This window comes from Polyodon spathula, chromosome 4 (assembly GCF_017654505.1).
Source record: "Polyodon spathula isolate WHYD16114869_AA chromosome 4, ASM1765450v1, whole genome shotgun sequence".
Classification (NCBI taxonomy): domain Eukaryota; kingdom Metazoa; phylum Chordata; class Actinopteri; order Acipenseriformes; family Polyodontidae; genus Polyodon; species Polyodon spathula.
Genome location: NC_054537.1, coordinates 63,861,715 through 63,883,702, shown reverse-complemented (window position 1 = coordinate 63,883,702; position 21,988 = coordinate 63,861,715). Strand labels below are relative to the sequence as shown.

The window sequence follows — 21,988 nt, the reverse complement described above, 5'->3', positions numbered from 1 at the left end:
GTCCATCAGCTAAAACATTGCCTACCACTGCCAATCTTTATTATCTATATCTATATTATGCCAATAAATATTTGACGATGGTGATGCTTTGGTAAACTTATGGAACGCACTGATGGAAATGTCCAGTGTGATTTTTTTGTCGCGTCTCCCGATGGCTTGCACCGTCCAGTTCTGTCAATTTTCTTTTCTTTTTATGATTTCAAGGCAAGTAAACCTGGCTTTTGTCCTGATGTCATGCTCACACCTTCTGTAGATACCATTTCTGTCAGCACAGCGATTGCCCAAACGTTTGCAAAGTACCTGCTAACTTGGGGAAATGTGGCTTTGACTTGCACAGATTCTGCTTCATCATCTATGCCAGGGACATTAAACTTAATCAAAAACCAGAACTGCTGTGTATCATATTCCACATGTAAAGTGTGTATACTGAGATTTTTTCCTCCTGATTTTTACAGATGTTTCAATTAACAACTATTTATTACCGATCTTATCCCTGTTTTAATATATGTAAAATAAACTCTGATTTTTATTTTTATTTTTAAAGATAAAAAACAGAAATGCGGAACACTACCTATTCTTAACCTCTAGTCAAGAGCTTGCATTCTTGGCTAGTGCTTCAAAAGTATAAAGGCATACCAAACAGTAGCACTGATACCCATTCAGCTGAACTTAGTGTAAAATATCTTGGCTGTGACAGAACTCAGTTACAGCAGTAATAAAAAATGTGCATGTTTCATTTATAGCACCAAACTAAATCTTGCTAAGTATGAAGCTTGCCAAAGAGTGAAAGTGGTTTAGCATGTAAGAGGAAGCTGCTATATCGACAGTTCTAGGTGTACTGGTGGACCATTTATTAATAATAATAAAACATACAAAATAAATGTTGATGGTGGGTAGTGCTCCCAGGCACCAGTAGCTGTAAAAATAGAATAATATTCAAATACATCCAAAATGAAACAGATTTAAGACTCCTTTCTTATAAATGTGGTAGAATACACAATGGTTCAGAGTAGAGTAGGCATAAGGAAAATCATAAGGATCATAAGGAAAACCCTTAAATCACTAGGGGCTTTGTATTGGTCACAATTATTGGCATATTCCTATCTGTCATGAATTCTCTCTCATGAGAAATATATACAGTATTTAGACACACAAATGTGTACTAAAACAGAGGTTCCTATTCACCATCTTAAACTAATTTTGATATTCTTGAAACCTATGTGAACATGGCCCAGTATACAATATATTGCTTTTAGTTTATTTCAAAATGAGAATATTATCTCACTGGATTTTTCCACAGTGTTTTCAGCTGGTGGGGATTTTGTAGTGTGGGTAGAGTTTATTTTTGGTTTAATATGTTCCCTTTCAAGTACGAAATTTAACCATTACCATATGGGTATTTTACCTCTTAAAGACCTGAAACCTGAATAAGATATATCAAATCTGTTCACAGAGCCTGTGACACAGCCATGGCCTGCTCCCCGGGGGCATAAAACTACTGCGCTCACAAATTTCGGTGCCATTTTTCCTTTCAAGAACTGACCTAACAGGAAAGCCTGGTTCAGATAAGTAATTTTTCTACAATATATTTTGCATTTATTGTGTTTTTACACAAATTATATGTGATATTAAAATAATAGCTTGTGGCAAAGTGGTTAGTGCTGCACAGGTATAGAGGTGATACAGTGCTCAAACACAATGTTCACGGTCCAAACAGTTATTTTAATTGTTGTCACGGTTTGGCATCGTCAAATAATAATGCTTAGCTGTAGCGCTGGGTGGTGTCACCAGAAGGGAGGTCGTCACCATGGACGCGTCAAGCCTGGACTGGGGATCTGTGTGGAATGGCCTCTCAAGGAGAGTCCCCAGCACCTCAGAGTAGAGGCTTCAACCCTGGGTGGTGAGCCTCCCAGTAATTAACCCATAGGAGACGGGGACCCACTGGCAATAAATGCCTTGGCACACCAGTGGCCAAGGCTTCGGTTATACGTCTTCCCACTGTTTACCCTGCTCCCGCTGTGTTTTAAACCCAGATGCAGCTTCTGAGTGACCAGCCGTGGAGACTGCCAAAGCATTGTGACCTGCTCAGTCAGGCACGGGGGACCTTATGGCATTCCGACCCATCGAGCCTGCAGCTCTGGATCTGGCCCCTGAACGGCTGCATTTGAGTCGTCTGGAACTTCCAACAGGGTTATTGACACCCTTCAGAATGCTAGAACACCGTTCACACGTGGGTATTTTTCAGACATGATGTATTCCTTGTGGCTTTGACCCCATAAATTGTCCCATTGCAGTAATACTGCAATTTTTGCAGGACCTGTTTAACAAGGGGAAATCCTCTTCTACATTAAAGGCATATCTGGCAGCTACTTCACCTTGCCATGTCAAAATTGACTCGGTCTCCCCTGGAGCACACTTCCTGGCGGGGCAAACATGTCAACCAGTCTATGGAATTGGAGGCTTTCCATCTAGTCTGACAGGGAGCGACAGCTCCATACACTCTGCCCAGTGCAGACCATGGCATACTACGTTGACAGGACAAAAAGTTGGAGGCAGTCCAAACAACTTTTTTTCTGCTATCGGGGGGGAAGTCCCATGGTCCAGCCTTGTCTTAGCGGATGTCCAAGTGGTTAGCAGACACACTCAGGACTGCATGTGAGATGGCCCTCTCCAGAAAAGCTCACTGCCCATTCCACCAGGGGCATGGTAACTTCATGGGCTTTATGCCTAATGGATGTTTGTGTTTCCCAGTAGTACATGATACATTGTATAATTAAAATATTTTATCCAACACTTGTCAGCATACCTGTCTGTGTTTTAGAAAACATTACGCACAGTAGAAGTACATTATATGGGTCATTCCGTGACACATCACCCAACAGGTTACGCCCTACCGTCTCCGATTTGATACCAAACTTGGTTTAGGTAAAGGGGTCAAAAAGTTGTAGAGAGGTCAAAATGTGGTTGATGGGTAATCTATCTCCCCCCCCCCCCCCCAGTTAGCCTTTTACTCAAAAAATGGTTTGTGCTACAGACCTGTGGGAGGTGTCATTTTATTGCAAATCGCACTGCAAATCCAAAAACAGCTCAACAGAGTTTTTTTTTTTTTTTTACCTTTGACCTTGGGGTGAAACCCCAAACATAAAAATCTCAAAAAATTACCAAGAAAAGGTCAAGGTCTCGAGGTCTCAGCTTTGTCTGTGCATTCATCAAGGTAATAATTTTGTTTATTTGTAATTAAAACCTCACCTCAACTTGTAGCCTCTTGAAGAAGATGAAGTGAGACTAGGGAATAAAGCACTGGAAAGAACGTTGCTATGGGGTACCCAGCATTTGTCATCCTTCTCTGGCCAGCGATACTGCTGTGATTTCACACCAGGGAGCATAAATTGAATATAAATTCCCTAAATTCCTCAGAGACATTTTCAGTCATACCCATCCAATACGTATCTGCATAGATGACAGAAACTAAACTTCCTTTCTGATTTGAAACTGCATCTTTTTCCTCACCTTTGGATTCATCAGAGCCATCCCAGGAGATACAGTTTCTGATTGACTTATGGAGAGAGAAGAGACTTGAAGCTTTCTGGGAAATGAGATGAATCTATGCAGGCGTTTAGTGTCCTTTATGGTTAATACGTACTTCATCCTATGTTTTACGTGTTCATATTGGCCATGGTGCCGTTTCTGGATACAAAGATGAAGAGTATGCTGTTGAAGGCAGTCTTGCAGAATTAATACATGTTTTCACGGGTTATGATCTGGCTATCAGTGGGACACTGCAAGCTTGTTTTTGCAGTCTTTCACTTGACTGTTCCCCCAATACCATCACAAAGGCTTTGCCATGTGAAGTTGTAAAAAAATTCCCGTTCTTCATCCAAGTTGAAGTCCAGTTTCTGGTGAGAGAGATTGCTGAATTGTTTTTGTATTGGGCAGCACAACCATTACTGAATGGTGGACCATTACCATTACTGAACTATTTCTTCAGGTGGGAATGTTTTTCCTTCACTTGTTCACGGACCACCTGATTTTTTTTTTTGGTTTTTTATCTCGGCATACCACACAGTAAACAGTATTGCTTACTGAAAAATAAGCACATAAAAAAATCACTATAATATTAAGAATAACTGTAGACTTACCTTTCTTTGTTTTAATCCGATGGGTGGGTCTGATTCTATGAGCAGTTATTTGGGAGTTTTAAAGAACGGTTCTAGTTTACTTTTTTTAATTATTTTTTTTTTTTTAAGTTTTATTTATAAATTGATAATTTCTGCAGAAATTGATTTCTGTGAAGTTACATCCATGAGGTACCAGCAGTCAGAGCTACCAATCTCCAGCTACAATCTTTATAAAATTGAATGTTTGGATGCTGCATGCTGATTGGCTGTTGAGAATTTTTTATTGTGCAGTTAATATGTACACATTGTTGGAGCACTGTCATCACAGAGGTGTTATCCCTTACTTTACAAGCTGCTGTGTTGAGTGCATATGAGCGCAACACAAAAACTTCCTAATAAAGAATACATTTTAGACACTCCAAAACTATATATGATGGAGAGTTTAGACTTTTTGTTTAACTTGGAGATATTCTCCATGTATGCATTTTGTTCCTGCTTCTGTAGCTGAGTTTGTAAGGTCTCAAATTTGGGGGGGGCAGGTTAGGTTTTAATTTTCTCAAAGCAACCAAAAATATTACCTTCCTGTAACACAGACTAAACCAAGACGTTGACCTATTCTTGGTAATTTTTTTAGATTTTTTGTTTTGGGGTTTCACCCCAAGGTCAAAGGTCAAAAACTTTGTTAAGATGTAGCTTCCTTCTGTTTTCTTTCAAATGTTTTTGAATTTGCCATGCAATTTCCAATACAATGACACCTCCCACAAGAGTGTAGGACAAAACATTTTTGAGTAAAAGGTTAGTTAAATTTAAGGGGGAGGGGGTACCCATCAACCACATTTTGACCAATAACTTTTTGCATGAAACAACCCTAAGAATCAAGTTTGGTGTAAATCGGAAATGATAGGGTGTAAAATACAACTTGTCATGGAATGACCCATATAGAGTTGAAGGCAGGGAGTGTATTATAACGCTATATAATTCCATTGTTTTTTTTATGATTCCCAAACAGATTTCCGTGATGCAATGACAGCGTTAAACACTTACTGTCATGCTGTCCTTAGGGCATTTCAATAGCTATTACACTAACAGTATCGCCTTGTGCACAAATACAACTATAAAATGTAATTCCGTAACCTACTGTACTGATAACATAAATTACATCAGGAATACATAAACAAAAAGCTTTTATTTAAAAAAATGTAGTTAATAATCTTTATTCATCAAATAGTAGAGTTAAAAAAAAAGTTTACTGGGATGCTTTTCCAGGGATCAGTTGACGATCCCACACGTGCTCAGTGGGGTTCATGTCTGGTGATATGCCAGGCCGTGGTAGAGTTCTGATGCTCTGACTCTCTTTCCCGGGCCTCCACAATACAGATTGTGTGCCAGGAATGCAATCCCACAGACCAGCATTGATCTCATTCACTTAATGCGTCAGTGCATTGCTACCTTGCATAAGGCAAAGGGCTGCACCACAAAGCATTAACCCCACTCATATTTTGCCAGTGCTATGTATGGTTCCAGAATAAACAGGTGTTCTTTCAAACTAGGGTGTCTATTTACTTATGTCAAGTCTCTATATTTATATACGTGGTAGGGCCTAGCATGCTCATTTACATCTGCCCCCAATAAAAAGTTGGAAGATTTTGTAATCTGTTTCCATAGCTCACACTCTTTAAAACTAGGATCAACCGAGCCACCCTTCTTTGCAATGCAAGTGCAATAAAAGCTAAAAACAAGCCAAAAATAAACATAATGACTTGACCCACAGTAATGAAAGCCTGGTGAAAAACTGTTTGTCTGTGAGTAAATGTTGAAATGAAACACTTGTTCTGCACAGAGCTGAAAAAAGTTCAGTGGTTAACCACTTCAGTGCATGTGAATGGTGCGTGGAGGAGGGGATCATTTCAAAGTTTTGGTCGATCGGAATAGAACTCTTTTCTGCTTGTGGCGCATCCACCGTCTGTCCCCTGTGAGCTTGTGGTGGGTTTCGGCGCTATTTCACATTAATTATTCTTTATTCCTTTTCGGTTATGTTTATTTTGGCTACTTGTGAAAAAACAATCAAATTCCTCCTTTGTAATTCAAGATTTTCTATTTCCCCAGATTAGACTCAGAGTAACACATTTTGACAAACTACTGTACAAATCAACTTGCTAAAATTACTTTTGACATTTCTGTAGCCTGCAAAGCAATGCACAGTGCAGCTTTAACTAGCATCCAGCCTCTGCAATTTGCTATAGGGCCTCAAAATTACTTGAGTATTCCTCCTTTGCTTGAGTATTCCTCCTTTGCTTGAGTATTCCTCCTTTACTTGAGTATTCCTCCTTTGCTTGAGTATTCCTCCTTTACTTGAGTATTCCTCCTTTGCTTGAGTATTCCTCCTTTGCTTGAGTATTCATCCTTTACTTGAGTATTCCTCCTGTGCTTGAGTATTCATCCTTTACTTGAGTATTCCTCCTTTGCTTGAGTATTCATCCTTTACTTGAGTATTCCTCCTGTGCTTGAGTATTCATCCTTTACTTGAGTATTCCTCCTTTGCTTGAGTATTCCTCCTTTGCTTGAGTATTCCTCCTTTGCTTGAGTATTCATCCTTTGCTTGAGTATTCCTCCTTTGCTTGAGTATTCCTCCTTTGCTTGAGTATTCCTCCTTTGCTTGAGTATTCATCCTTTACTTGAGTATTCCTCCTTTTCTGTTATTTGTGTTGAGCTTTATTATACGTGTGTCGGTGTTCCAAAGTTAAATTAATGTTCACAAAATGACAGCCAGCTTGTGAATTAAAAAATTAAGTTTGTAACCAGGTATTCCCTTCCCCCCTTTTTTGGGACTAAGCTAGGCCTGTTTGTCAGAAGCAATCGTGAGCCCAAATCTCTGAACTGCTTACTGTTTATGAATGATACTAGACTCGACAGGTCATGTACCTCCACTAGTGTGTAATTGCCAAGACAAACTTTAGTCTGTGTCTAGGATTATGCAGGAGTTACTGCAAAAATTCAGTTAATGTTGTTTGAGATGATGCTGTAAAAATCAGTTACAGAGCAACAACAGTTAAGATGAATTTGTTCTACCCCCGCCCCCATAATATTGAGCTGAGCAAGCTGTTTTCCTGTTAGACCCCCTACTGTTTCTCACCTCTTTGCTTTTAATTGGATCATTTTCACCTTTGATGCCAGTGCTTCAGAGACTAGCAGAAATGTACTGTTTTGTAGTAGACTTCCAGCAATCCAAACACCACCATCCCTAGATAGACTTTCTTTAAGACAGATATTTGCCATTTATTAGTGTTGAAATGTCTACTGTATATAAAATTTGTGTTTGTGGTTACAATGCTGTTTAAGCATCCCATGAGTGGCGCTTATATGTTTTTTGTAAATCTGCTGCAACTTCTTCATTCTGCAATTCTCTACGTCGAGTTTGTACAAGAAATATGAACCCTTTCGTTTCAGTAAAGTACAGTGTCAAAGTCTCGTATCTTGGGCATCCTTTCAGGTATTGACTTAAAATCAGCAATTTTTTTTATAAACCCTGCATGCTAAATGTGTTGATGACATTGGTAATCATATAGTACATGCTTTCACCAATACTAGCTCAATTGTTATTGCATTTATTTGGTAAACGCTTTTGGGGTATCGGAAACAGTTAGAGTATCTGTATAGCCAATCTCAAATCCTTCCAAAATGGCTCTAGTAAAAACACTAGTTTTTGACTTAAGGCTTAAAAATATACTATGAATGGAAGCTGAACTGAGTTAAAGATTCCTCAAACACGTATAAACACCGCCACTGCTATGTAAAACATGGTGGAAGGATGTGGTGGTTGTGGAGGGAGCCATTGATCAAACTGACATGGAATACATTCCCAATAAGATGCTGTCAGGACCAAAATAAGGAGCCCAGTCATTAAAAACAAAGCAGCTCAGTTTTTTTTTTTTTTTTTTTTTTTTTTTTTTAAAGTGGAGGTGAGCTGGGAATGTGAAGATGTGATAATTGTGTTTGATTTTGCATAAAGAATTTCTCTTATGTGTAGACTCTTTAAAGGAGTTGACTTAGTTTCACCACCTTCTGCGTCTCAACTGAGAACTAATATTACTCTAAATTAAGCATAAACAACATTTGTTTATTTAAGTCAGTACACACTGTAATTCTTTTTTTCTTTTCAGGCGCAAAATAATTTGCAATGATTATCAGCCTATTAAAAGCCCAGCAGTGTTTGTTATCACAGTTGTAACTGCACACTTAAACTCTTTTTATATGCTTTTTATTGAACACAGCTGGTCTATTGTATCATCACCCTGCACTTTCATTCAGTCTTGCTCCTTAAGCGGCAGGGATATAGAAAATGTAAAAGTGACTCTGTATTTAAATCAAATTTAGCAATTTATAACAATGATGGGCAAGATTTATGTTGTGCTTCAAGGAGAACTAACCAAACTTTTATTAACGTTGTTAATATTATTACTGTGTTCGCTTTTACTTAGCTGGAATTCTTTTGGTTTTTTATTTACTAATTATGATATACAAATATATTTCACATACAACACTACAGCTCTGCATCCTTGTACCTTTGCTGTAGGTCATGTGGCCTGATTGCCTCTAGATGTCCAACCCTGGACCTCAGGTAACTCCAACAGTCGCTTTAAATCAGAATCATTTTCTAGTGCACATAAGTAAGCGCTTACAGAAAACCTATTATCTAGTATCTTCAGGGATTTCTCTGTGTTCTTAACTGTAATTCAAGGTCTAGGGTTGAAAACCTCTGTGCTAGACCATTGGAGTGGGTTTAAATCTTACACAGGTTAGGTTGTCTGAATTATCTGAGTCTTTCAAATTGAAGTAGGAAATATAAAGAAAGAAACAGAAGAACTTCAGTAAAAGAGTTAATGTAGCTAGTGGTAAATTGATGGTAAGGTAAAATGGATTTTAATACCTGAACCAAATCAGTGTAGGCAATAGGAAATAAGATGCCGAAAAGTCTGCCGTATATAGCGAGGCAGGGCAAATCCCTGCCTGTAAAGAAATGTGTTGGTGGTTGGAAGGGATGGGGTTGATTTCTGTCCCTATGAACAGCTTAGCTGTGCAGTTTATTAGTGTAAGAACTGAAACGTTTAGTTATTACTCCAATGTGAGTTAGGTTTTTGTTTAGATTTTTTCCTTTTATTTCTGTAAAATAATAAAACGGCACGAAAGTGCTTCAAAAGTGCTTCAAAAGGATGCAAACGAACCTAAAATGAGTGCAATCTTTTACAATCGTTATTAAGTCATCCCACACCATGTTATAACAAACCTGTGGGTAGGAGCCACAGCCTGTTGATTTATTTGCAATGGACCTTATCACATTGTACCTCCTAACCACTGAAACTGCAAACATCAGCAAACCACAGTATTTACAAGAAAGCATCTTAATTATACTCACGCCTCATTGAAACTGAACAACCAATTTTCACTTAACTTGTATTTATTTATTTATTTATTTATGATTGTGTATTCAATTAACAGTTAGATACACTACAGCAGAGGCTGAATACAATGTAAATGCGATTTGTTACAATTATTGTGCCAGGGATCATGAAAGATAAAAAATAAAATAAAAAAACATGTACATGTTTATATAATCTTTACATTAGTCCAGTAATGTGGTAAAACAAGAATATCCTTAATAGTTTTTCTGCCCATGTTGTTTTACATATAAGAAGAAACTTATTGTAGTCTCATATATGTTTAGGGTTGCATTTGCCTATAATCTTCCACTTACTGTGCACTTATTATGAGATTATCTGGACCCTCTGAATGTGCCATAAGGTAAGGGCAGCAGATACTAGAATACGTGATTCTAGTTTTTGTTATTTTCCCTTTAAATAACAATACAACATTCCCAGAAAGTAACCATTTCCATAGATTCTGATTGTGATAGGGTTCCAGATCGATTCAAATTCAGTCGCTTCATGCCAAGAGACAGGGGTGTTGGTTTTGACAAAAGAATATGTGTAATTAATCATATAGTTTCAGTTTGGAATAAGTTTTCATCATATTTCATATTTTGTTGCTGCATTATCTTAAGTTTCATAAGTGTTGTCTAAGCATGTATGCTTGTTGCCAGCCCTGTGCCCTTATCTTCCACAGGCTTGGAAATAGCAGGATGCTTTATGGGTGAAGTAAATATTATGAATGTTAACAGTAGGAAACATCTCCTATTGTTGTAAGTTTTAACAGGCAAGATGGCCTAATGGCAGGACTGCTGTACAGTTTTTGTGTTTTAACAAGCCGGAGATAACTTGACCCTTTGACACACAATATAAACTAATGTATCCTTGGTCTGCCCATTTACGGCGGACAGGGTTTTTTTTGTGTTGTTAGTGCAGCACTGATTCCAAACTGCCCCGTAAACAGAAACAAACTCTCCAGGGTACATAACACAATAGCAAGGGGGTTCTGACCTCACTAAGGCTGCACAGCAATTTTTACGGAGACACGGTCACTGGCTTGTTCCTAAAATATATAGCTGAAAGACAAAGGGACATACTTCCCAACATGGCTTTCTTCCATGTGGCTCTTTTTACAGCAAAGTGTGGTGAAGAGAGCTGTTTATTGGCTAAAAAGGAGGGAAAAGAAAGATAACATATTTATTTATTTACTTACTCAATTAACCCTTACCCTAATGTTGTTTGACAATGCATGAATCAAACTCTAATTATGACAAAACAGCCTGCAAAGAAAGCTTTGAAAGCCATTCAGCAGCTGTAAACAGAGGCTGTTGCTATGTGAGAGCCTTTTATTTGTTTCAGATGTTTTTAAAAGCTTTTTAACCATAAAATAAATCCAAGGTTCTTGAAGCAGGAATCTATGAAAAAGACCTAGGAGTTTATGTTGACTCAGAAATGTATTCATCTAGACAATGTCAGGAAGCTATAAAAAAAAGACCAGCAAGATGCAATCGGATAGATAGTGAAAAGTGTTGAATTTAAATCAAGGGAAGTAATGTTAAAACTGTACAATGCATTAGTAAGACCTCATCTTGAATACTGTGTTCAGTTCTGGTCACCTCGATACAAAAAGGATATTGATGCTCTAGAAAGAGTGCAAAGAAGAGTGACCAGAATTATTCTGGGTTTAAAAGTCATGTCATATGCAGACAGGCTAAAAGAATTTAATCTATCCATCGTGAACAAAGAAGACTACGCAGCGATCTGATTCAAACATTCAAAATTCTAAAAGGTACTGGCAATGTCGACCTAAGGGACTTTTTCGACCTGAAAAAAGAAACAAGGACCAGCAGTCACAAGTGGAGATTAGATAAAGGGGCATTTAGAACAGAAAATAGGAGGCACTTTTTTACACAAAGAATCGTGGGAATCTGGAACCAACTCCCCAGTAATGTTGTTGAAGCTGACACCCTGGGATCCTTCAACAAGCTGCTTGATAAGATGGATCAATGAGCTACGAACAACCAAATGAGCAAGATGGGCTGAGTGGCCTCCTCTCGTTTGTAAACCTTCTTATGTTCTCTCTTCTGTGGTTTGCAAGTTCCAATATTCCGATATTCCTTTTTAAAAGCTAATAACCATCTTTTTTACCCTACATTTTTTTACCCCTTGTACCTTTGCTGTTGGTCAAGGGAAATAGACAAACAATTGGATTGTAATGCATTTGTCAACTGTAAATTAATTAACATAGTTTTAATTGAAAGTATTTAAAATGTATTAAATACTGTTTGAGGAAGAAGAAGAAAAAAGTAACTGCTGTACTGGTCTATATTTGAATTGGAAAATTAAGCGTCTCAAAAAGTGTAGCACAGACATAAAAGACAAAAGGTTGATATAATTCTGCTCATAAATGAGGCATGAAAAGTACATACAGGTATTCTGTCTTTCAACAGGAGAGCTATTAAGTGAGGAATAATCCACATGAGTCTTGGTGAGGGGGACTGTCTGCCCCAGACTACAGTTTGTCTGTGCTTGCAGCTGGTTGATTGATATCCGCAGTCAACATGTGTGTGGTAAGGCAGCTGAGACCTTAAGATCTCCCTTGATTGAAAAAGATTAGAGCCCGCTCCTCCACTTTGATGGCACCTTTTATGATAGCTGTGAGACGGGAGTCTGCAGCAAAATTGCTGTCTGTCAGTGAGACGGCATTAAGGGTGCACATCTACCTGCTGGATTACGAGGGGGCACGTGCTTGGATAGGCTTGAGTTTTTTCCATTGGTTTTGTCAGGGGATACTTCCTGGAGATGGGAATGAGGCAGCTTGAGGAGTTATAAAAGAGGCCAATTACATTATTAATTATCAGTACAGGTGGAGGCACAGACAACCACAATTAAAGTGGTTTTAGTTAACATTCCAAAAATCTATATAGCTATATAGGTCACAAAGGGCAATTTTGAAAGAGACACATGTTACAGCAAACATATTCCTGATATCTGTATGTGACAGAAATACAATGAACCTTGGTTGTAAATCTCCCTCCCAACCTGTGAGGGTACTAAGCGAGGACAGAGTTTTTTTGGACAGGCTGGCTTGACAGTTCTTTCCCCGGGTCGGGAAGTCAGTCAGTCTAGAAAAAGGCAAGACTCTGTTGCAAGAACGTATTGACCCAGAAGGGAAACAATGTAGCAACTGCAGATTGTAAAGGGAGCTGCATTCGTTTACCAAGGGGTCATGCGTGACAGCATATAAGGGAGACAGAGAATCGTAATCAGTTCCTTCCCATTGGTTTGTAGTGAGTTTAAGCCAGAATGACAGTAAAAGTGTGTTGTTATTGAAAACCGTGAGTGTTGTATTTTTGTTTGTTTGTAATTGTGTCATCTTGTCTTACACATTACCAGACTGTTAACACAGTTCTGGAGCTGTCACCAGGGGCCAGCATGAAACCGGACAACACTGCACCTTTGGCACAAATAAAAATTTACACCACTAGCACTAATTCACGCACTAATGGACTTGTGTATGTGTTTTGTGTTTTCTGTGGGTGTATAATAATAACAGGACTATTATTTGCGAGGCAACACAGGGATTATAAATTAAGTAATACACGTCGCTATATTACTTACCTCCATTATTATTTACTGTTTGTTTTGCCATCAGGCACTGGACTTAAATATAGATAAAATAAACCTTTTCACCTGGATTATGATTGTCTGTCTGTTCTTTAATCACCCGCACCTGCACACTATCTACCACTTTGCCACACTGTGTATTCTGAGTCAAAGCATGTTACTGGCTGAAAGAAAGGGTTTTGTTAATGGTTTGTTAATGACAAGCAGAAGCTATCAGATGGGTGGGGACTAGGAAATTGCCAGAGAAGTGCAACAATGTATTATAAAGGACACTTGGCACGTGTCATTTCATTCTTGTAAACAAAAGTCAAAGAGCTTTTGGTATTAAAATTGTGTGGCAGTCAGCACAAGGCTTTATTTCAAGTGAGTTTTTGTGCAACAAGCCAAGGGAATATTGGACGTAAGATGATGTTCAATTCCTTCTGATTTTATTATACAATAACTGATTGTTTATAAATAATTGGCCTGCAAAACAATAATGCAGATCAGAAGACAGACCCTTTCAAAGAAACACCAGGGTCTTATGTGAATGTATGAATTGTACATAACATGTATGGTTTTTCTTATCTTTGTTTTAACAGAAAAAAATAACAGGCGTGGTATAATAGTATAGTGTTGCTGTTGGGAGACGGTCTGAACCCAACAAGTTATCTGGATAATAACCCAAGAAGAGAACGGTATGTTAAAAAGACGTCTTTTTAAACACCTTTGTCATTGTTTGTTTTGTGTGTTTACTTGAGTGAATAAACTGTCTGCACTTGTGGGTGTAGAACACAGAACATGTGCAGATGACTCATTTGCTGTGTAATGGATAACAGCATCCTCTATCAGATTCATGGTTTGTACACTATTCTCAATCATAGAGAAACAATAATGGGGATTACTGAGGTCTAAATATTTTAGGCACAGGGTGTTTTTAATTGCATGGTAGTTTAGTCCTACATGGGGAATCATGGGCCATGTATTTGGGTACCAGTTGGTTTAAGTATCGGGGCCCTTGAAAATGGATTAAACATCTCAAGCGAAAAATCATAAAGAAAGAATAGTTTATGAATTTATCATACCAATATTGTCAAGATCTCTTCCTTCCTTTGCTGCCAGCATTTGATGTTTCCAGGTAGCACCCAGAAAACCAGCAAACTTGTAAGAGACCTGTGTGGTCAGATCTAGAAAGGTACTGTGCTGTATACTTATGTGTTTAAGTGTAGGTTTGGGTGACTGGTAAATGGCATAGTCGTCCAGTTTAATAGAACTTGGGAAAAGTTTAGCTAGTACTCCTGGGTTTTTGTTTTGTTTGATTAATTTTGAATGAAAATAAATATACAGGCATAGCCCTGTTTTTCATTTCATCTGTTGTGAGAGTGTTCTTATTTTATTCATAGAAGCCACTAACGCATCTTTAATTTTCCTACCACATCTAAAACAACATCTAGGTGGAGAGGTAACGAAAGGATGAAGCTGAGAATCACATTCCAATATCCTCCAATGTTTTGAGACTATTCTTTCAATGTCATTGGACATATTATTATACTCCGTGAAAGAAGTTAATCTTTCTTGTGTAATGGAATCAGTAATCTCTTATAGTTTTTATAAGTTCACTATATTCTTTCATTTCAGTTCTGCTAAAAGTGGTATCAATTAAGTTCTTATTACGCACATATAAATTACAGTTACTGCTAAATTGACTTCTTGTTACATTGATATAAGTTGATTAGGTATCCTTGTATAATGTTTGTCTCTCTTGTTTTCAGCTGTACTTGCTACACTTGCATTGTATTCAGGGTGATGCAAAGGAATTAGCAGTGGCTCAGTGAATCTATTCCCAGACTGAAAGCCATTGTTACCCTTGTTGCTGTAAGGTTACAGGGGGATATTGTATGCTCTGCGGTGATGGAGGCAAACTTTCCAGGACGTTTGCACCCCGGTATCACAACAGAACTAGAGCATGGAGCTGGTGGTCCAGTAGTAAATAGTCTGTATTATAGCCTGCAAGACTAAGTTCAAATGTTCAGGAGTGGGGCTTTTCTGAAATGCTATATCTGTGGTGAAACAGGAACGGTGGTGCCAAACCACAACATATAATTAGCTCTGATTCTTTCCATATGGAAAAACAAAAACAGAAACTGCTATGCAAGAGTTGAAAGCCTACAGTTTGTCTTTTTAAAAACTTATTATTATTATTATTATTATTATTATTATTATTGTTTTTGTTTTTGTTGTCCCAGACAATTGAGAATTAAGTAGCTATAATGTAGCTGTTTTCTACCTACAATGAACAAAAGCTCCTTAATTCTGTTTTGAAAGGGATGCAAAGGGCCACTAAAAGGACCTTGAACAAGAGATGAACAAGTTCAAGGTAAGCGTGGCACATATAAAACTACAGTAATTAACATTATACTAATACATGAAGTAAACCTACCTGTAATTTTACTCCTGCTATTGGGCAGATGACTTCATAGTTTATAAGCAATCATTCAAATTGTAATGTATCGGATTCTGACGAGTCTATGCTCCGGTTTGAGTGAACACCGCACCCCAACTTTTAGCTGAAAGTCACATTTTCTCCATACGTGGAGTTCAGCGGTTTCGAATTAGATGATTAATTATGCTTTTCTGTTATGCTACAATCCATATTTTGGATTTTTATTTTTTTTAGACAGGCAAGAACTTGTAACTAAGGCACCATTTTTTTATTGAACATTTTAATGCTGTAGTGCTACTTTGGATGTTACTTTATTATTTCGTGTTGTGTTTTCACACTGGACACTGCAATTTCTTACTTGCAGAGATTATGTAAAGCCCTTTATTTTAGTAGGCTGATTTTTTTAGCAGCTTTTATTTTAGCGTTTTTTTTAAACTACAATTGTGATTTTTCATGATGTGGTTTTGCACTGGACACTGCAGCTTTGAATTTTAATGTTTATTATGCGGAAATATTTGAAATGGCAAAACAGCGGACATTCTGCAGCAGCTCTGAATTGTATTTCACCAGTCAATAAATATGTTCTTGATTGTTTATCGCGGGCTGTGCTCTATGTCTGAATTTTAAACATGCCTAATTGTAAATGTAATCTATCTACCTAATGTTAAAAATACTCCCTCTGCAATAATGGCTGTAATTCCCATTGAGGCAGTCCATCTTTGATGACCGGCCTACCACCTAGCCAGACTTTCTTTTTGAGATCCAGTCGTCCTGGGGTCACCCAGCTACAGCTCCTGCTGTTTCCCGGTCTATATAAGGTGCAAGATATGGAGAAGCTGGGCCTGGCCCAATTTTCGCCAGGTAGAGGTTTCAATTACCATGCTGGCACAGTTGCCTAATTTAGCGCTGCTGTCCAAGGATGCTATCTTTCCCAACAAACAATGCCAGGTCTCGGAGGTGATCCTCAAGCGAAATCTAGGGTTCTCCGCACGGCTGAGCATCTTTAATTGTTTTCTGGTAGCCTACCAGTCCTATTTCCTGAGGTCTGTAGGTAGAAACCTGCGCTGGTAGCCACACGCCGGCAGCTTTTGGCTTTCTCAGGCACATGTGGGTGACAGGGACAAAACACACCATGGAGGGCCATATTGGGATTACACAATGGCTATGAGATCATTTGAAATTAAAAACAAACAAACAAAAAAAACAACAACAAAAAATTAATTGTGGTGATGTCAGTGCTGTGGCATCAAAAAGCCCATTGAAATGAATGGGAAGATGATCCTTGCCAATGTATAATACATCTTATTATATGTCAGACAAAGTATCCCAATAAACCAGTGTAATTCTTGAAATGTTTTCATCTTATGAAGATACTGTAACATCCTTGAAACAGATTTTTGGATCTAAAAATTGGTCAGTAGCTCAGGATCTAATCACCAGTAACTTTCAATCATACTTGTCAACTGATGATGAAATTTGGGTGACCAGACATCCTGATAAAATCGTGATTGTCCCTTTATTAGGGGCTTTGTCCCGCGTCCCGATCAAGGTACTGTCGGGATGCCATTTGTCCCGATTTTTAGTGTATACGTTGAAAACCCAGGCTTAAATTGTGACATTATTAATTTCTTGTTAGGAAATTTTGTATATGTGGCTGCTGTACTGTCTCGTGGTGCAAAACATACTCTACTGGTTTAGGGCGTGTTGTTTGAGTTAGTTGTTTGCATTGCATCTGAGCGGCTATCCAATCACGTTAACCTGCAGTCATATGATGCGGTGTGTGTAATATGTTTATCTTGGTTCGTGTGACTGTGCGTTCCGGGTTTAGTGGCGAAAGGTCATGATGGCATGGTGTTGTTGACGAGCCTGTCACTAAAAAGCAAAAAAGACAGTCCAAGTACTGAACGCAGTGGGGGAAAAATGGATTCAATCATATGCCCATGGTCAAGTCATCTAATTAGGATTGGGAGTATAGTTAGGGTTTCACGGACACATTCGCGGACCTTTTTAAACATTAAATACACCTAATATTTCATAGCACTATAAATGCCTAAAAATAGGGGCACTTGCCTCCTTACTAAAACAGAGTGCTGTCATTTGTAAAGGTAACATCTCCCAGCAGTTGCTGCTGACATTCTCTGTCTGTTGTGAACTTGCCTATACATTGATACTGCAGGTCTGCATCCACTGAATTGGTTGGAAGTGTAAGGCAAAGCTTTGGCAAGTTGTACAGATGTGGAAATCAATTAGAAACGGTCCCAAAGCTTGGTTACCCAAAGGTATCTGGCATTCTCTAATAAAGACCATATGTGCAGCATGTTCGTTGTTTGTCCCATCCAGGAATTTATTTTATCAGTACCGAGTCAAAACAAAGAACGTGCCTATTTGGGTCTAAAATTCTAACTGCATTTACAAAGTAAAGAGCAGGTTATTTGAAGTGAGGTGGCTATGCTAGATCGTACCCGTAGTACTGATTTAACTTGGATGCAAACCGACAGGAATACTTTTTGTCTGCGCTGACTTTCCAGTTTGTTTTCTGAAAGCTGTTGTTTTGTTTTACGTTAGGTTCAGCAGCCTCTGTAGTGGTCTTTCGTTTGATGTGTGCTTCTGAAGTTCTAGCGATCGATCGTATTTTCTTTAAGTCACATTACAAGATGTGCAAAACAATTACCTCCATTTGCATGTACAGTTTCTTTTGGAATTGTCTTGACACAATCCTCAGACAAACCATACTTTGCTTGTTTTGCTTTCTTGTCCATTTTTGGTATGTTACGTCTAATGCTGAAAACTAGATTTTAGCAACCTAAATCAAAACAATGCAGCACTTTGTCCCACCTGCTACTGTACAGTACAGCAGGTCACCGAAAAGCCTGTACAGATGCACTGATAGGCTGATTAAAACATCGCTGTCATCTAAATAGTAAACAAGACAGTTTTTGTTTTTGCAATGCACACAGGAAAGCAACGGAATAATAAAAAAAAAAGCCTATCTACAGAAGAAAGACAGACAGTTTGCTTTGCTTGCATTGTGCAGTAGTGCGTGAGGTTTCTTTCCTCCCTGCACCAACTGACAAGTGTCCCGATTTTTCACTCTTGGTATCTGGTCACCCTAGAGGAAATGTACCCTGCAGCTACCGATAATCAATAAGAGAAGACTAAAAAGGAAAGTACTGGAATGGATTATACTTCATTTATTTTACCAGCTTACATACCTCTGTTCATTTTTATAAAACTGTTATTGTCAAGAGGTGTTGCTGTACAGCACATCCTACGACAGGTCTTACAAGTGTTAAACAGTATTGTCACAGTCCTTCTGCCCTCCAGACACATTGCCTGCTTTACCAAATGAGGTGGGCTTCATGGCTCTGAAGTGCAATCCTCTTCTCTTTGTGTGTGTGTGTGTGTGTGTATACACAAAGCTAAGTAAAGTAATTACCTCCCCCAGATGGTAAAATGGACAGTATGCAGTAATGTATAATATTAAGCAGACTGTGTGGAAGACACATTTTGTACCAGGGCGTAACACCAAAAAATGTCCTTCACAACCGCTATGGTGAGCACACCCGGGTCACACCCTTTGCAGTCAAGGCCTAGATCTCCACGGTTACATGTTCAAAACTTCTCTTACAAATCAATGTCTTTATTTTGCCTGTTTGTAGTTTTTTTTTTTCCTAAATATGGAGTGGTTTAAAAAGGTCTAGGAGGTTTCTTAGAGAAACCATCCTATTTACTGCATTCTTTGTATAAACTGGCTGATCCTAAACAAGCATATTAAGCCACATGTCTGGGATCAGTGGTTTCCAGAATGTTTTCACGAATCCATTTCTTCATGACCACATAACCATATGAGAGTCTGGAAGCATGTTTTAGGTCACCATCCTACTGACTGGAGAATTAGCTAGAGACAGAGACTGTGTCTTTACAATACTGTACCAATAATCTATGCATTTGTGCAGGTGTAACACATAAGTAGGATTTAATGAAATTCCATACAAAGTTTGTGATGGTTGAATTCAACCCTGTGATCTGCAGTGGAAGCTCAGCTCCTTGTCAGTAAGCCTGCCACATTTACATTTTTCTGTAACTTGCAATGTTTAAATGAGGGGGGGGGGGGGGGGGCATTATAATATTTTGAGTTATGTAAAGCATTAATTAACAACCACAACCAATTCAACAGAACTGCCAAATCAAGGACAATTTGAGTTCTAGCTTATTCGCAGATTTGACAACCCCGTGCATTATGCAGCATGAATCAGTTATTGCACTTGTTAGGCAAGTTTGCATGACAATCAGATGCTCAACAATTTTTGGGGGCATTTTTCTTCTCTGACATGTTTTTTATAGCTGTATATTATAGGAATGATCGTATTCACTTTTTAAAGGTATTACTGTGCCATTAGAGAATGAGTCCCCTCCTTCTTTCCTTGGCATAATTTGCAATGCCAGTTTACTTGCTTCCCCTGGAAAAGACAGCAAGTATTTCAGACCTCAAACAATGAAAGGTGGGTGGCACCTCCTTATTTTGTGCTTGTAAAATGTTGGTGTTGTCTAGACAAAGACTTTAAGTGTTTTTTTTTTGCCTTTTCATGTGACTGCTGTTCATATATAGCAACCTGCCATAGCATTAACATTGTCGATCTACCCTGGCCATGTGCTAGTAATATAATTAGTGGATGATTATCTGTATTGTTATATTATGTGGTTATTTTTAACATTGAAACTAATGTTCGTGATTGTTAACCTGTAAAATGTGTGAGTTGTGTGTTTAAATTATTGTAGGAATTTAAGGGGATTGTTAAGGGTTGATGATGATGATGATGATGATGATGATGATGATGATGATGATGAATGACACAGAACTGGTATACTGTTCCCTGAAAGGCGAACCTCGGGTACTTCCTGTGCACTGGTTTTACTGGGATGTGGAAAAAGGCATCCTTCAGGCCCACAGTGGTGAACCAGTGGCCTAGCCTGACGGACTGCAACAGCCGTTGCGAAGTCAGCATCTTGAACCGTCTCCGATTCAGGTACAGGTCTGAGGACTGAGGTGCACTGTTCCCAGATGTCCAAGTGCCTTCTGGAGAAGGAGCCCTGGGCTTGTGGCAGCAATGTCCTAGGGCTGCTGCTTTTCTTGAAGCACAGGGCACTTAAAGGACTCTTGCCTCCGTGGAACGTGGTTGCAGGCTGCCTCCTGGCAGTAACCCCTGAGGTGGGAGCAACCTGTTGTACCGGTTTCCTCTAAAACTGGAACTTAGGATGCCACTGAGCTGCAGGCTTTCATGGTGGAGGGGATCTCTTTGGGAGGAGGCGCACCAATTGCTTGGTGGACTCCTTTACACGGTGAGATTGTTGTAGCATCTCGTCTACCACTTGACCAGATGTATGGCCTGGAGTGCCCAGAGTGTCCAGCAGTGCCATCTTGTCTCCTTCAATCACATGTGCTTGGGAGAGCCAGAGCTGTCTGCGTGCAGCTACCAGTGCTGCCAGGTTTCTGCCTATCGCTTGTCTACTGAGCTTGGACAGCCATAGCAGGTTTCTGGAAATTAGGCGCAGCTTGTCCAGTTGCTTAGACAAGGGCCTATGGTTCTCAGAGAGGAACCCAATATGTTGTGCCTGGTAAGCTACAAGCCTCTACTGACGGAAAGTTGGTAAGACCCAGCTTGTCTACATCAAACACGCTGTATAGTGAGTCTACAGAACGGGAAACCGCAGCAGCCATAAGAGGACTGTAGCTCAAACAGAAAATCCAGGAGTGATAGAGGGTTGCTCGTCACAAACGGAGTGCCTCTTATCCCTTGTTTCAGGCCACAGGACCTGTAAAGCTGCACTAGCTCGTTGCATTAATGGTATAATCTCTGATGACAGGGGGAGCTGCGTAATGGGAATGTCCGATTCAGCATCATCCGAAGGAAGCCTCATGTCTTGATCGTCAGCCTCCTTGGAGGTGGTGATAGACAGTATATCGCTCTCTAGCCCACTGGCCACTGCGTGCAAACGTGCAGGGGGAGTGGGTACTGCAGGATCGGTATTACCGGTGGGGCTGAGCACTCTTGCAGCAGCTCAATTATAATAGCCTGTCTGCATGACACAACCTCCTAGATTATATCCATCCATCCTGTTTGCTGAATATGAGTGACGGCTTTTCTTCCTTCAATGTTTTGAAGGAGGGGAAGGTGAAGGGGATTTGGAAGAGTAAGAAGATGAGGATCTGTGTTTCTCAGCTCTACTCTTCTTAGCACTGCTCCTCCCCCCCTTTGGAATAGAGCATTGGTGATGCTGAATGCCACGTAGGTGTGGAGGAACGCTCCTGTGAGTGACGTGCTACCCCAGCATACGCTTGGTGAAGGGAGCACACAAATCACAAAAAGTGACTACAGTCAAGGCCCTATGTGCATGCA

At 39.2% G+C, this 21,988-nt stretch overlaps 1 long non-coding RNA gene across 1 annotated transcript in view; it reads left to right on the top strand.

Annotated features, from left to right (window-relative positions):
* LOC121314730 overlaps positions 1-21,988 on the top strand; it is a 63,007-nt gene that overhangs the window by 25,730 nt on the left and 15,289 nt on the right. Inside the window, exons 2-4 of the long non-coding RNA XR_005950143.1 lie at positions 1,454-2,230; positions 13,750-13,845; positions 15,473-15,524. This is a non-coding gene — a long non-coding RNA (uncharacterized LOC121314730). The remainder of the gene's footprint in view (positions 1-1,453; positions 2,231-13,749; positions 13,846-15,472; positions 15,525-21,988) is intronic.